This window comes from Ammospiza caudacuta, chromosome 3 (genome assembly GCF_027887145.1).
Source record: "Ammospiza caudacuta isolate bAmmCau1 chromosome 3, bAmmCau1.pri, whole genome shotgun sequence".
NCBI lineage: Eukaryota > Metazoa > Chordata > Aves > Passeriformes > Passerellidae > Ammospiza > Ammospiza caudacuta.
Genome location: NC_080595.1, coordinates 52,528,940 through 52,546,355, shown reverse-complemented (window position 1 = coordinate 52,546,355; position 17,416 = coordinate 52,528,940). Strand labels below are relative to the sequence as shown.

At 37.5% G+C, this 17,416-nt stretch overlaps 1 protein-coding gene across 1 annotated transcript in view; it reads left to right on the top strand.

The window, feature by feature from the left end:
* The window catches only part of UTRN (utrophin), a 341,981-nt gene that overhangs the window by 174,794 nt on the left and 149,771 nt on the right, over positions 1 to 17,416 (top strand). The gene's annotated exons all lie outside the window — the stretch shown is intronic.

Sequence of the window (17,416 nt, the reverse complement as noted above, 5' to 3'; positions counted from 1 at the left end):
GACTTAGGGAAAAATAAAATGAGATTAAAGACACCTTAGGAAGAGAAACAGCTGGCTTACAGTTTGTAATAATGGTATGAATTTCGTGGTCTTGTTTCACCTAATGGTGATTTACTGGGATGGTTTTTGAAGTCAGAGTCAACACACTGAAAGGGAGAGCTGGCAGTCAGTCATGGCTGCACTTTGTGGTATTGTGGCTTCAGTTTGTAAGGGAGCCTGAAACTTGTACAGGCAGGGTGGCCAGAATTAATGAACCTGTTAAAAAGACATAAAATAGCACAACTAGGCACTGAGCTACAGCAAACACTCATCTCCCCAGTTGTTGCAGCACTGTCTGGTTTGTTCTTCTGATGCAACATTTTAGTAGATGCTCTAAGGTGAAAGTAGAATAGATTCCTGTTGCTACAGAAGAGTGAGAGACTGGGTGACATGAAATAAGAGCCCTGCAGAATCTCTCAGTGCAGGAGGCAAATGAGCCATGATCCCTAGGCAAGTGCTGACACTTCTGTTGATTTTTTTTTTTTTTAACCTTTCCCCCCTTCCCCAGACCCCTAAAGATTTCACCAACAGAAAAAGAATGCTCCTTGCCTCTGATACAGCCCCTTCTAAGGCTTTGCTTTATTTCTGTGATTTGACTGCTTCAAGCAGCAGGACTGTCAGGGCTTGCACAAAGTGCTAAGAGATAAAAGAAGCTACACTTTCTTTTTGTTTGCTCTTGTGCTGTAAATCTATGCAGATACACAGGCTATCACTGCCTGTGGCTTTCTTTTAGTAAAAGAGAGTACATTTTAATTTTTCTCAGTGGAAGAACAAAGGGAAGTAAATAAGGTGCTGTTCCTTTTGAGATCTTGTGGCTGATTTTATTCTTTATAATTTGATCACAGCCATGGGAATTCTGACACCATGCTGATATCTCCTGTTACTGTAGCTGCTTTTGGCAACTTCCTTTGCATTATCATTTGGCATTAATTTTCATACATGCTCCTGAGGAAAATGATTACTTCCTCTTCCCAACTTTTTTGTGAAGTTCTGCAAAGTGGTCACCTGTCACTTAAAATTCAGTGCATTGAAGGGCCACCTACTGATTCCTCTGCAGGAGGCACCATAAATACTTGGTGTTTACCTTTTGAGGGAGGAGGAAGCCCTCTTTCCTCTTCTCCATGAGCACTTTTTCAGCTGATGTAATGTAGGTGGAGATGTAATTGTAAACAAAGTAGAATTAAACATTTTGTTGCTGTGAGTTTTGGAGAAACGTATTTCTGATTTTTCTAATGAAGAAGGGCCATGGCTTCAAAGTAGTGTTATTCTATATATTGTCCACTTGTTATATTTGCTACTGCCATCTGGTTTCACTAATAATAACTTTGAGATTTGACAAAGAGAATACTGCAAAGGGTTTTCCTGTGGCACCATTGTTTTGTAAGTTCTTTAAGGGTTAGACTGTCTAGAAAGTATAAAATTGCACCGTGCCTGTGATCACAGTGAAGCTGTGCATGGAAAGCTGCTCCCTTACTCAGTCTTGGCTGTCATAGATGTGTGAATGAGGTGAGCTATGTAATTCAGCCTGAGTGATAAAATGGATTTGATTTAAAATGAGACACATAGTGCTGTGGAGGTATGTGATATGACTACACCCAAAAGGGCCTTTGAAATGGCAAATAGAATTTAGCAAGCAGTCTTCCTAAGAACATATGTTCCTGATGATAGGCAAATACACGCCAAATTTGCTACTGGAGTTTAGAGAGAGGTAAAAGTTGGGTACTTGTGGTTCTGCCCCAGCATTTCCTTTTGACATTTTAATGTGTCAAAAATATTTTTTGTTGAGGTAGAAGCCCCATATTTTTTGGCTTGCATGTGGAAAGATGAGCTATGTATCCAAGGGTTGTGTGATACTATAGATAGCATTGGAGGTGGACAAACTTTGTTTCAGATAAATGAATGATTCTGGAAGATGCTTCCCTTGTACTTGAAGACACTTGCCTTGTATTTGGGGAATTCAGAGATGTACATATGAATTCAGTGCAGAAAGATCTAGTAGGCATTTGAGGTGACGTTATCTTCATGTTTCTAGTACATAAAGAAATAATCTGAGTGGTGAGAAACAGTGTAGATAAAAGCACAGAGGTGTGCTTGTCACCTAGTTTTAGTTCAATGTTGAGGTCATCTCTTTCTGTGTTACTTAAAAATATTTGTCTGGTCTGTTTAAAAAAGTTTTTTACAGTTCCTTTTACGACAAATCAAGTCACCTTTTTCAAGATATTAAAGCTTTTTTTTTTTTTAGTATTTTATTCTGATGTGCAAATTAAATTTTATTCCTTATAATTGAAAGAAGTATAAGGTCCTTCAACTCACCAGAAATCGGAATTTACAGTTCAAGAATGTATTCCCACCGTAGTTTGCACATATTTCAATATATAGTGAAAGACCATTGCGCTTTCTCCTTTCTCATTTACTCATTGGCTAATTTGCAGCTTATTTAACTGTTTCTGGGAACTAGTGAAGTAAAGGTGAATGACAGTTACTACCATTCCTGTATTCCCAAGGTTTGCTATCCTGTCACTTAAGGATATTTAGTTAGCCTGAAATGATTCATTTTGACAAATCATGTTGACTGGTGCTAATTTTCATCTTCTATATGAAGTGCATACTATTTTCTCTTCACAGAAATTGAAGTAAAGCTTATGGGCAGAAAATTCTTAGCTCTTTCTTTCATCCCTCATTTAAAGAGAAGAGTTGTATCTGCATTTTTCTGCCATCTTCTGTTGGTGCTTGGAGATAACTGCTAACAGCTCTTGGACACTAATGGCCTATTATCTAAGTATTATTTGTCAGATTTAATAAGTTATACATAATTTGAGAAAGCCACACTTACTACTTTTGGCCTTTTCTCCTGTTGAAGCTCAGCTTTTTGCTACTTCATCTGGGTGGTTAAATAATTATCTGAAACACAGTATTCCTCATTAGTGAGATTGGGAGCAGAGGAAAGTATTGAACATTCCTTCCTTCTCAGCATAATTACTTAATAGCTTCCCTTTGTGGTCATGTTACTGGATTGAATAAAAACCTGCTGTTTTCAAAAAGTAACGTCATAGATATATGCAGGAATTAAGGTATCATTTATTGAATTTGTCTCTCTATAAAGGAAATTAACTATTTCCTCAGTAGGATGTTTAATTTTAAAATAATACAGTAATTTTGTTTTTGTTGTTGATAAAAATAGCAGCTTGTCTATGTATTAAGAAGTTGGGTCTGCAGGCAGTGAAGCAAACTTTGGCAGGATGGTATAGAAGCGAGTCTGAAAATAACTATGCAAACTGCATAACTATGCAGTCTGATCCCAACCTTAAACTTCAGGATGTGTGTTATTACATGAATGCTTGAACTAGTGTGTATATCAGATACCTTTGCCAGTTTCTGAATATCTAGTTAAAAAATAACTGATTTTATGATACTAGGAAGCAGGGACCTATTTTGGACAAACACCACCTATATCTTCGGTCAAGGATTTGTCAGTGTCTTCATACTTGAAGTCAAGTGTGGAAATTAATGATATCTAGCAGTAATGAGACCTACCTGTCACTCTGCCAAGGAGGGTTGGTTACATAAGGGTGTCTGTGTAGATCTTGCTGAAATGATAACATGTCCAGTTGGCACTGAGAAGAAGACAGGGATTTTGCCTCAGTTACATTCACAATGGAAAAGATGGCATTTTTGGAACCTTTTTTTGCTAATTGGAAACTGAGTATATCGTGGAACATGTTTTGACAGTGAATGGTGTGTGGGAAACAGGCATAAAGAAGACTAAAATCATAACAAAATCTCTTTTCTTCACTTTAAGCATGGATAATTTAAGTGGATGGAATTAAAAAGGATTATGAAATTGTGCATTTTTACCTTTAAAGACTGTGAAAGACTTAGTAGTAAGTAGCAATTTTTTTAAGCAGATGGTGACTGTTTGAAGGCACTGTATCATCTTTTAGGTCTGAATAGAGAAATTCCAAAAAGCTCCATGGTGGCTCACAAACTGTGTTTTTCTGGAATACACAATACAGATTAGACATGTACAGCTATTTAAGAAATTATTATATGAAAAACTAAGGTGCAAATGACCTTTCAATAAGGAAACTGAATAATAATGAGGAATATTGAAGGCTAGTTTAATGAGCTTTTTGATAAGAAGAATACTTGTATGTGCACAGAGAATACTTGCTTTTTCTGGGATTGGCAATGTATCTTTGGTTTGGAACTTGTTAATTGTATGAAATCTTTGTTTAGAGGTCCAGCAGTGAAAATAAGGGTAAAGGAATGGATAATATATTTATAAACAATGAACAGCAAGAAGATCCAAAAGATTTAAGTAATTAATCTGACTGTACTTTTAACCCGATCATGCTAACTTGAAAATGCTTTGCTGTTTTCATACCTTCCTGTTGGTTGTGTTCTGCTGTCATAAGTTTCCTGCTTCACAAGCTGGAAGATAATTTTTGGTGCATCTCAGAGGAGGGTAGTCTTTGGTTTTTTTTCCAACATGTATCTGTTGTATAAAGGACTAAAATGCCTCAGAAAAGCTTTTTCTCTACAAGACGTTTGCTGCTTGTTACTGCTGCCTCTCATGCTGACTTGTATTGAGGGTCTCTCTTTAGCCTCCCAATTGTCTGTGTTTCACTTTGAGCTTGGGCTATAGACTGCCTTCATCCTCTGCACTCCTTCCACTGCTGCACAGTCTGTGCTTGCTCAGTGCTCTGCTTGTTGATATTCTTGGCTCCAAGCTCCTGGCTGTCAGGATAACACAAGTAATTAATCAGAGGAAGTTGATCATGCTTCACTAAAGTCTTAGGCTTAAACCATGAGGTGGTACCAATAGGAAAACTGTCAGAGCCCTTCAGTTGGAATTCCTGGCTCATGCCTCTCTGGTCTCTTTTTTATTTTTCATTCTGAAAGTGGATTGATGTGTGTGGATACTTAGTGTCTGAGCAGGTTTAAGGCAGTGGTGTTGTGGGTTTTTTTCTGTGCTTTTCCTCCCACATATTCATGTATCCATTTATAGAATGCTCATTTGTGTTTTCTGTATTCTCAACAGGAGATGACATTTTGCAGACTTAAAACAAATGCCAACTTTCTCCAGCTTAGCATGGTCATCACTTTCTGCCTATCTTATTAATTGGCCTTGCTGAATTTTTGGTGTCTCTTGACATTGTTTTACAGTTGTGATCTGTGAATGCACAATTAAAAAGCTCTGCATGCAGCAGTAAGATTCCACTATGGACAGCTAAAGAACTATTTAGCTCTCCTCTCACTTTAGGCTCCTCAGTTTATATACTAAGAATTAATTATTAATTACTGTTTTTCTGTTTTGAAATAACACTATTTATAGTTGGTAATTATGTCAGAATTTATTGAAAATAAAAATAATAAAAACAAGGCTTAAACTTATCTATCTTAAAGTAGCTCTATGATGAATGCATGGGGTGTTTGCCATCTAAAAAAATGTAGATTACTTCTGTGTGAGGTGTCACTGGAGGTCACTTTTTAGCATCAGATAAATGAAATTTACCTTTTTTATTTGACTTACTTGGGAATAGGGACTTCTATTTTTGCAGCTTCAATAAAGAATAATAAATTACTTAAGTGTTTCATATTTTAGGATGGAGGTAATCTCTAAGTGAAAAGCTTTTTCAAAAAAATAAGCAAGTCACTTAACATCATTAATATAAACTAACTGTTTGTCTCCATTTTTCCACTTCTATAAATTTTAAATGTAATAAAGAAAAGCTTTTTATGAAGATGGAATGGCCTGTGGGTTGCCAAATGTCTGTGATGGCTGTGCAGGTTAGGGTTTTCCTCCCTACTGCGCTGTGAAAGATGGTGATTAAATTCACAGAGCTGTGATACTGCTGTGGATTAAGTTGTTCATCCTAAAAAAAAAAATCTGAAAAGCAAAACCACTCCCAAAGGTATTCATAATATGTAAATAGTGGAAACTTCTCACATTTTAAGTAAAAAAATACTTTTTTATCATTTAGAACTATAGCTGTGCAATTCCTGTCAATGTGTGACAAAAATACTGACATATGGTGTTAAAGGATATGAATTGCTGATACATCCACTTTCAGATTCTCAATTTTCCATACTTTTTTATGATTCCTGGCTTATGTAAGCATATTTCTCCTTTTTAAAGCTCATCCTTGGTCTGTTGTATGGTTTGATGTGTGATAGGTCATCTGCTAAAAAGCAGGAGTTGGATTGCAGTCATTCCATAGTGGGTAACTTGCCAGCCCATATGGAGTTGATGATCAGCCACTTCAAGTCCTGGATCTTCTGGTAATTCATTCCCAGTCATAAAATATTAATAGTGATGCTTATCTTGGGTGAAAGGAGATGCTGAAGTGAAGAACTTTTGATAGATGTTGTTTTTCCTAAATTTTCCATGAATGTCCTTAATTAAAGTTTAGCCCAATTTAATGTTCTTTAAATAAATATGTAAGCATGCAGCATGTAGAAAACCTAGTTTAGATAAAAGAGTAAGGAACCAAAGAAAGGTGATCTAATGCCTGACTCTTTCCTACAGGCCCTCTATTCTGTATTGTTCAAGGTATAACTTTATACAATGATTAAACAATTCTGGAGACTCACTGAACTCTGGCTTTGGTATTTAAGTACTCTCATTTTTTCCTACATTTAGAAGGTTTGTGAGGAACAGTCTCTTCAATATTTAATAAACAATAAGACAAAAGAAAAATTATATAAACACCAGTTTATCTTGATTAATGTTGCCTTTTATCTCATGGTCTGCTTGCTTCTTCAGGACCTTTGAATGCAGGAAAATCTGTGGGTGGGAGATTGAAATGAGCAAGATCAGATGTGAAAGTGTATTGCCAAGGAAGGCTGGGTGTGGGTAGAAGCAAGTAAGCAGAAAACGAGATTGACACTTACAAATGGTGACCAGCTTAATGCCTGGAAGTCAGCTTGATTCAGGATGTTTTTACATCATGTGAGGACCAGAACAGTGAAAGGGCCCCTGAAGCAAGTATTCCCTTGCTTGTCATGGGCATTAATGTGCAATGATTTTGTCCTATAGTTTAACTTTGTCTCAGAATGTGTAATACATTGAAAAGAGGGAATTTTTAGTCTTCTCTCTGCTTGTTCTTTATATTCTAATAGCAAATAATTTTTAATGTATGGCTGTAGACCCAAGGTTGTGTTAATTCCACTTCACGATTGCAGTTGTCGTTTAACATCTCAGCTGGCAACTAAGCATCATGCTGCCACTTGCTCGCTCCCACTCTGGTGGGAAGGGGAGGAGAATCAGGGAAAAAACCCAAACATTTGAGTTAAGAAGACTTTAATGACTGAAAAAAAGTAAAATATAACAATGGTAATGATAATAAAGTATACCACTACTATGTGGAGGGATAGTATGTAAGAAAATAAAGGTAGTGCAGAAGGTGGTCTCACACCTGAGGAGTTGCAGCTGTACTAATCACCAGAGATTAGGAACAGGCCTGCCTTTAACAGGCCACAGCTGTGTCCAGTAAGGAGATGTGTGCTACAAAAGAGTGGGTTAGCTGGGCAAAGAGGGACTTGGGCTTTGTTGGTTGTGTTGTGAAGAGAGCTGGAGTTTGTTGGCTGTACAATAAAGAAGAAGGAGTCAGTGCTGTGAAGAGGTGCCCATGAGAAATCACCGAGAAGGTATGGGAGCTTTGCAATAAGATGACAACACTACTACTATTATTACTAATTATAAAAATACTAGTAATGGTAAAAAAAGACCACAAGTAAAAATGAAGCACAAGTGATGCACAGCACAATTGTTCACCAGTTGTGGATCAATGCCCAGTCCATCTCTGAGTAGTGATCAGTGGCTTCTCTAAAATAAATGAAGATGTAAGATTTTAAAAACATACTTTATAGTTGACATATGTATTTGTTTAGAAAATACATGGCCTTTAGAAAAAGTGTGCAGGCGGCTTAATGCAAGATGCCAGTTTCTGCCTAGAAGTCTTTAATAAGTGAATTATACCTTTTGAAATAAAAATAATAGATTTTTTTTCTTCCCTGGCCCCCCGTTGAAAATTAATAAATAAGTACAATAATCATTTGAATCACAATTTTATTTCTTGGAAGATAATAGAGGAAATGCCCTCCATCTCATATAGTTTAATGAAGATTGGTGAGATTCTGCCACCTTCCAAAGGAAACTTTATCGCTCCCTGGTTTTATCATAAGTTTAATCACTAACTAAATAGTAAGAATTGATTTCTTTGTCTATTTCTTAGGTTCAGCAACATATAAGTGTTACTTGTGTTTTTAACACAGAGCTGTTGTTCAGGAAATATTTTTGTGGCTGTGACCCAAGTTAAACTGTAGGTCATCACTGTGTCTTAGCTGACAGAAATGTCAGGTCTTGATGCTTGTGCTCACTTTGGGTGGAAAGTTTGTAACCTGCTGTCGGTTAAGCAAGTTTGATCTTTGACCCTTTTTTGCATAGTGTTGTTGGAAGTTGAAAGGACCATGCAAAATTGAGTGCTGTCTATTCTAAGATAGGAGAGCATAGAGAGAGTCATTAAAGGCAAGAGCTGTGTCTAAATGACAGAGTATGTCTTATGATGATGACCAAAATGTTCAGCACTAGATTAAGTGCTTCCATCTGCAAGGCAAAGTAGATCTGTGTTGCCAGGCAGGTAACATCAGTTCACATATCCTGTTCTCTTCCAAGGAAGTAAGAATAACTTGTCATCTTTTTGAGTTTATACTTTGCCTATTACATGTCAGTGTTTTAAAAAGAAAAAAAAAAAAAGTTGCCCTCTCAGCCAATGAGTTTGTTTTTGTTTAAAGTCTCCATAAAGCTTTAGTCTATTCCCTGTTCCTAGAAATTTTCACTAGCAGCGATGTCTTCAAAACGGTGTTCACTTTCAATGTGTTGGTATTACATTTTTTAAAGGGAAGACTTGCCAAATCTGTTTTTCCTATTTCCTACTGCCCAATATTTAAATTTCAACCATAGATTCTGGATTTGGATCGCAACTATTTTAACTGTGAAGTTACCACTCCCAAGAGTGGCTGGAAGTAAAGAGTTATTAGCATTTGGGTGGCATTTTTTTAAACCTTTTTTATTATTGCATTCAGAAAGCTTACTCCTGAATTAAGTGTTCTTCTTCCTACCTAGTGTTAGCACCCTAATTTACCGAGTCCTTTTGTCCATTGTGTTTCTTCATTCTTACTCTGCTGCTACTTCAGCTTGCTTTGGAGGGTGAGACTGGCATAAGAATCCTGTGTGTTTTTCACAGCATCCCAGTGATCTGGATTGTGAAGTGATTGCAGACATCCTCTTTCTCACAGTTTTCTCTTTTAGTACAGGGTGGCTGAGTATCTTGCAATGTCATTACAGATCAGCTGATAAAAAGGTCACTGACAAACCACAATATTAGAGTTTCTGCAGTAAGTTTAAGTGCAACAGACATGCATAGGCTGTTGTCCAAAGAGTCTTGATCTCTCTGGGCAGCAGATATATGAAAGAAATCATGACACACTTCAAGAACATTTGAACTGGCTCACAAAAATAAAATGGCTGTTTTAAATTACTATGTTCACCTAAAGGCAAAACAGCTTTTGAGCAGATGTGTGTGTGAGCATATATTTTTCTTAGGTGTGGGAGAAATTGACTTTGCATGCAAGGCACCCACTCTCACCTGCTTTAGCCCAGTGCTTTGATACAATCTCTCTCACTGATATAACACCAGACTTTGCTGTGCCACAGCCTCAGGCAGATGTATGTCCTGATGTGTGCTGCTGCCCAGGAGGCAGGAGGGCTCAAGCAGTCTCCAGTGAGCAGTGTGCTGCCCGGCAGTGAGTGTGTGCTATGGATTCTTGCAACATTTTGGTGTTCCTGGGGTGGAGGGAGGCACATTTTGTGCCACCCCAGCCAGTCTGTGCTATGACCTTAGTCAGGAGGTCATCTGCGCTGAGATTCAAGAGATTGGGAGATCTGATTATGGTGAGCTCTTGAATGACTATAAACAGTGTAATTATTTTATCACTGTTAAATATTTTTGCAGAGGCAATGAGCTTATTTTACTGACAAATCTCTTCTTTCAGACCTTGGTATCGAGTCCAAGTAAATACAAAATTTGAATACAGACCTGTATGTGCAGTTCTGTGCATGTCTCTGTAAGACAAGATTGTCAACCTAGCGTTTGTGTTGGAAAAAAGATGAACAGCATCAAGGTGTCTCAAGCACACTTGAGAACTACAAAATTTAGTACTCAAGCTGTCCAGCTGATTATTAAAATCCTTCTCTGCTTAATTAGTCTTTGATAGCTTGTCACTTAATAGCTTGGAAGAATTATTTACAAAAAGTGATAAGAGTTTAAAGGAAAGCTGGAGAGGACTGGAGACTGCCTTGAAGTTGGATGTAAGAGGTGTAATAAGCTGTCAGCAGCGATGTCTGCTTGTGGGTTCGACTGCTGATTTACTTTTTCCTGAGATTCAGCAGAGGCACTTAGTGTGCTTTGGTGCCTTCCATGCTGACACCAGTGTTGGCTGAGACTTTGTCAGCTTTTTGAACCTGAGCATGACCTGATTTAAAATCAGCTTAGAAGCTTGGGGTTGTGTTATTTCATTAGTATTGTAATGATGCTTTTGAAACAGGCACTTGCAAAAATATATCTCTGCTCAAGAATGTTAATGACATTTTAGATGCAGACACTTGTGAATAATATGCACATGGGGATGTGTAAGTGCTGGGCAGCTGTACCAAAAGATCCTTGTGTATTTTGGCTTATTACACCATATGTCTTTGGAAAGCGACACAGATCAGTATTGATGAAGATGTCGTGCCTAATCTGCTGAAAAAGCTAATTTATCATAAAATTGAGTTCTTGTTGATTCTTTACAAGAAAAAACAAAGTACTACTATGGGAGCTAGTCTGTGGGATAAGGAGAAAACAAAACAAACCAACCTAGAAAGACAGCAGCCTTCCTAGATATTATTTCCCACCAAATCAGACCGAGGTTTAGAACAAATTAATCAACTTTAATCCAGCTGCATTTTTCTGTTGGCAGTAGATTAATGGGTTTAATAATTATTTAGCACTTATAGTGCATTATAAGAATGACACTTTACAGAAACAGAAATTAAAACCTGAAGAATTTGCGGTCTTAAACAAAGCAAGTGATAAATGCTGTGAAACATGACCAGAGAGAATCTGTTCTAAACAAGCAGTGTCTGTTTCTACACTTGTTGGCAGACTTCTTTAATTATGCTCTTAGCAAGAGAACCAAAATAGGTGATGCTAGCAGTAGGAAGCAAGCAGTTTTAAGTAGGAGAGCTTAGCGTGCTGGAAGGGGAATCCTTCCCACGTATCCATGTAGGAAGCAGGTGTAAGGCATAAACTGGGGATTGAAGGGAGTCTCCAAACAGTATGTGAAAGTGCTTTGAAAAGAAAATTGAGACAATCAGTGGTCATGCTACTTGGAGCACTGGAAGAAACTGTTTTGTGCCAGATATATTGAGTAGATTGAATTTAAATATGATGGTCAGAAAGGAAGAGGTTCTGTAGCTGATAGGAAAGAAAGGTAATGTAGGAATTTTTTCCTAGCAGCTCGTGAGAAATATATTCACTTCATAAATATCCTAGAGGCATGAAACAATATTGATTTAAAACAATTCATGGTGTAGTCACAGGTAACTGAGAGGATAATGAGATTGTTGTTTATGGAGCTGCTGGATGGAAATAAGGTAGTTTGCCTGTGCAGTGTTACTGAAATAGCCTTTAGCCACAACCTCTGGTAACTCAGAAATTCAAAAGTAGTAACTGCTTGAACTATAGCACTTATTAAAGGTAACAACACAAGTCTTGGCAAATACTATGTGTTATGGAATATAGTTCTCAAGCCATTTGTGCTTGAGAAAAGAGATTCAAGTTAGTGGTACCCTGCTTTCTTCATCCTATTGCAAGTATTCTACATCTTGCAGCCTCATGTGCTATAGCTATTTTTCACTCATTTTATGTGAAGAGTAAATTATAGGCTATTATCTGTTACCCAAATAATTCCAAATGCTGCATGTACAAAGGAACTGTGCTGTGCTATGAATGAAAGCATTTTATTTATCTCCCTCAAAGTGTCTAGAAGTAATTACTTCCAGTCCTGGTCAGCTAAATATTGAATTCAGATCCGCTCTGGGAGTAACCATCTTCTTAAAATTTAGAAGGGTATAATTGCTGTAGAAGTAAAATCTTTGCCTTTAAAATATACCCACAGAGTTAATGTCTCCATTTTTGTTCCACTGAAATAGGGTGAGGTTTTTTTGTTGTTTTAGCTCCTGTCAGTTTCTGCAAGTAAACCCAGAACTCTTTCACCATTGTCTCCAGTTTTATTTCCCCTTTTGATAGCCAAGTGCCATCTATTCAGTTGGGGAAAGAAAAAGAAAGGAGGATTGCATGTTAGCATCCATGAAGAAATTTGGAATATAGGTAGATATAAAGATAGCAAGAGCTATTATTTATGCAGTTTTATTTATTATTAACACATTTTCCCCCATACAAAAATGACTGACATTCAAATGGCTAATTTTACATGTACTGCAAATTCCACATGGAAATGAGTCAGTTGTATACAAGTGCTGCATATGCATAGAATGAGTGTTCAGCTGCATGTGGGGTTTTTTCTTCTGATTGGTAAACATTTAAATTTGGCAACAGAAGTTTAATGAGTTTCATATACTGTGCAAAGGACTTCACATTTTACCTGCTTTATCAGCAGAGCAGCAGAATCTGAAAGGTTTCTAAAGGGAAGCTTTAGAAGGAAGTGAATGATCCTCCTGCTAAAGAAAGGAATGATCTTGAAAACTGTAGGAGGTTGGAGCAAGACAGTGCTGAAGCTGGTAGCTGCTGTTCAGTGCCAGTGATGTGCCTCTCTATTCAAGTCAGAAATGGTTTCTTGAAGGAAATTTCTTGTAAAAGGCTTGTCCCTCCTATTTGGGTTATATCATCAAGTGCAGAACTTAGAATACAGAAACTGTTATGGATGGAACTGTATGGAGGGATAGAATGTAAGAAAATAAGGATAGTGCAGAAGGTAGTCTCACACCTGAGGAGTTGCAGCTGTACTAATCACCAAAGATTAGAAACAGGCCACAGCTGTGTCCAATTAGAAGACAAGTGCTACAAAAGGGTGGGTTAGCTGGTTGTGCGGTGAAGAGGTGCCCATGAGAAATCACCAAGAAGGTATGGAGCTTTTGCAATAAGATGACAACAAAACTGCATTAGAAGATAAGTCCCAAGGCACACCAAAGCATGATCCAAAGGCACTGGTAGGCATACAGTCTGTAGGGTCATTTAAGAATTAGCCTGAAGCCCTGAGCGCTGACAGAGGACACATAGCAAGTGTATGCATACCCCAGGTCTGTTCTTGTTGCATTTCTGTGCTTCCTGATACAGATGTGGCCTGTATCACAGCCTCTCTGCTACATTCATGTGCAAGAGCAATATTATAGTTGAAAAGGGGAAGCACTGCTATTACAGTGCTCTTAATCAGGACAGTTTTCCAGGATCCTCCTTCAGTCTTACTGAAGCAGGTGCTGTGCAAAGAGATTAAAAATATTTTCCATGCATTGATTAATCCAAAGTGCAAAGTAGGAGGTGGGTGGATAGACCTAGGTATGTAATCAGAGTGGTAGGGGACAGAGTCACCATCCTCCTTGTCTAAGAAGCTGAACATGATAAACACCATTTGGTGATGTCATTGTCATACAATAGGATGCCACTTTTCTAGTACTACAGTGGTACAGCACTGTTCCTCAGATTTGAATATGAAGTGTGCTTCTTGATCACTTGGGGGAACTCAGCTGAGAACATGTCTGTGTATTCTCTGTAGAAATACTGGTGCTCCCTGACTTGCCACCTCTCCCTGTTGTGTGCCCCTTTGTTCAAGGTTTGTGTTAATGAAGCAGGATAAGCTTCGCAGGTGAAGTCTGAGCATCAGCTTCACTTCTTGTGGCTTTGCATTTGAAAGGTAAGCTGGAGGATTGTAGAGGCCGGAAGACTGAGTCAATATTTTTCTTTCTGATCATGAATTTTTAGTGAACACAACATATTAGGAAAGCATTATTAATACTGTCTTGTTAAATAATAAAGTTAGGACATGCTGGTTAAGGTATACCATATAATTTTAATTTGCCACCCTTGTATATATGCATTATGATTCAGTCCTTAATTACATGTTTTTGCTATCTTTCCACTCTCCTCTTGCTTTGTTTAGTGGGAAAAAGCCAATACTTACTGATGAAATACCTGCTCAGATTTTTTTTTCCCCTCTTCCTTGTAGTTTTATATGGGACTCAATTCTTTTTTAGATCATGCTGTTTGAAATCTTTTGTGAGCAGTATTTTTTGTTAGACACATTTTTTGAAATGCTGTAAAACATTATTTGTGGCCCTTTGGTACTCAGGTGTTTCAAATATAGTGAAGTTGTCTGCTAAGCTGAGCAGTGTACCCTTTACTCAGTTTTGCAATTAGAAACAAAGTAGATAAGCCATACAGCAGCTTCTGGATCCTTGAAGATGCTTTTTCTTGCTTATCTGTGTTGTAATGAATGCACTTTTTAAACCTTTTGTTGCTCATGGAACACCTTTCACTGACTTTATCTGAGACTGCAGGCTCTTGGCAGAGCCTTCAGACTGGTGCTTGGGGTCTGCAGTCCAGCCTCTGAGCACAAGGAAAGGGGTTTTGCTTCTTTTGGCAACTGTGGGACTTTGTACAAGGTGATTTTGGTAAACATCCTGCCGGATTTTTGTGACAGAGGTGAAACTAGGTATAGACAAGGAATCCTGTTATTTTAGATATCTAGTCCAGTTGTTTTTGAATAACCTTCCTTTCTGTTGCTGACGGGAAGGTGACTGAAGGATAGGTTCCCATACTGGTCTTTTGCTGCAGGCTTTGTGCAGCGTTTCTTGTTCAGTTGCTTCTGCAAATGTTGAACCTTCCAACTGTACCCTCACAGACCTATTCTCTTGCTCCTCCTGTCTTCTCTCCATGGTGGCTTGTTCCCATCCTGTCACCTTCCTCATCATGTCCAGGTGTTACTGCTGTGCCTTCCTAACTCAGTCTGCTTTTCTGCCAGTCATACCTTTCTCTGTTTCTCTTTACCCTCTGGTAAACAGTTACGGTTAACTAGATTAAAGTCCCAGGTTCTCTCCAGGGTCCTTATCCAATTTCCATTTTCCCCACCTGCTCTTTCTGGTTTTCTGTTGGAGATTTTTCCACAGTGTGGTTCAGTTTATCTTCTTCTTGTTCCCTTCTTTGCCAGTTACGTTTGTTTTGGCATTCTCAACTCCACATGGAAAGCCTGTGACCAGGTTTGAAACATGTGCAGATTGGGCATAAATCTGGGGCATTTGGGCTCCTAAAGCTTTATTTTCTCCTGTCTGTGGACATGCTGGCTTTTACTTAGTCATTAATTCATATGCACATCTATTATTAATTTAAATCGTCAGAGAAATAGTCAAATTTTGATGTATTTTCATGTTCATTTATATTTTAATTAGGTGATAGAGAAGCATACTGCTTCTGAAGTAAGCTGCAATAGTTATTTTAAACATTACTTTTTTTCTAGTTTCTTTATTAGGACAAAATGAAAAACAAAAACCCTGACTACAATAATGCATAATCCTGGCTTGAATGTTGAAATTTTGCTGAAATGACAAGCAAAAGCAAAGAGTTTATAGCTAATGCAGGTAACATGAAAGACTGTGCTGGCTTTATGGCCACCTCTGTTACATTAAAATATTGTTATAGAACTCCTCAGAGAACATAACTGAATGTAAATCTGGAATTAGTTGTTCTATGTCAGGCTTCTAGAGCTGAGGGCTTTATTCCAAAATCTATATGAGATGAAAATATGCTGTCTCAAGGAGAGATAGTATCTCACTAATAATTTTTATTGTACAGTACTTATTTTTATTATTGCTATATAGGTTGTTATTAAGTCCTCAGGGTATGTACAAGACCCAGGTATAGACTGAGACCCTGGGGTAAAGAAGTTTGAAGGAAAATGGATTTGTGCATTTTTGCTCTGATAACGGATTTGGGAAATAATTTTAAAAATAATTATTCCATAAGTTAGACAAAAGTTAGACCTCTGACTAAAAAAAACCACAAAACCAAAAAGCCCCAGTCTATTTGAGTATTTGAATTTTATTTTGGAGCAAGTAAATTGTATGTGTATAGAATGAGGTGTGTGTAATTGGGTTATGTCTTCCATTCTGAGCAAGCCTGAGGGTCTCTCCCAAACAGATCTCCAGTAGAAGCAGTTCTAGTAAGTTGGTGCTGTGCATTAAAATGAGTAATAACCAAACTACTATGCTGAGGTGTTTTCATGCAAACCTTGTAGGGCATTGCTGAACTGATGTTTCTGGTGCACAACATTTGTCCTTCACTGGTCTGCATATACATTTGTGAAAAGGTGGCAAATGTTATGGTTGCTTTAAAAAAAAAACCAACAAAAAACCATCCAAACAAAGAACAAAAAAAAGCTCCAGTCCTGGAAATCACAGACCAGCAAATCTGTATTTGGTACCAACAGTACAGGTAAAAATGATAGAATTGGTAGCTATTAAATAACTGTTACATATTGAGAAACAGCTACCAGCTTTTGAGAAGATGCTACACCACAAAAATATTTCAGAATTCTTTAAATTTAGAGTAAAATGCCATCACAGAGTCAGTCAGTCGACACAGTATATTTATATTACCGAAACCTATTGATGGATCCCTATATGTCTATATTAAAGGGAGAGGAAGCTACTGTGGTTGATGTTTTTGTGGCTAAAAAACCAAATCCCTTTGTCCTGTCATGGTGTAAGAAGGAGTCTTCTTTTAGGTTAGATTTCTTGATGAACTTTTACAGTTCAATATATTAGTGAATGATTTGTGGAAAAAGGATGAATAATGGTTTGCTGAAGTGTACTGCCAGCACATATTTATTAAAGACAGCAAAACTAAAATGTACTGTGAAGAGTGGCAGTGCTTTCTAAGGTGATTAAAATGGCATATGAGAGACTGTGCCAGAAAAAACAGCCCTAATTACATATGAACAGTAATTGGTTCTTAATTGGCTACACTTCAAAAAGCCTCTTCAGGGTAATTCTGGGTTTGAGTTTAGTGTTGTTTTAGACACAGAATATTCTAAACAAAAACAAGCAAAGGCAGTTTCAGGAATTGAAAGTAATTAATAGTTTCTAATAAAAGAAGAGAGAACAGAATGAAAGCATTATTTATGCTACTGCATGTCCTTGGTAAATGGTGTTACTGAATACTATGATTTTTGGATTTGCCTTATCCTCAGGCATTCAGTATAGTGTAGTATGGTTCAACTACAAAAGATAGTGAGAAAAGTAAGGAGAGTAAGTGGATGCCCT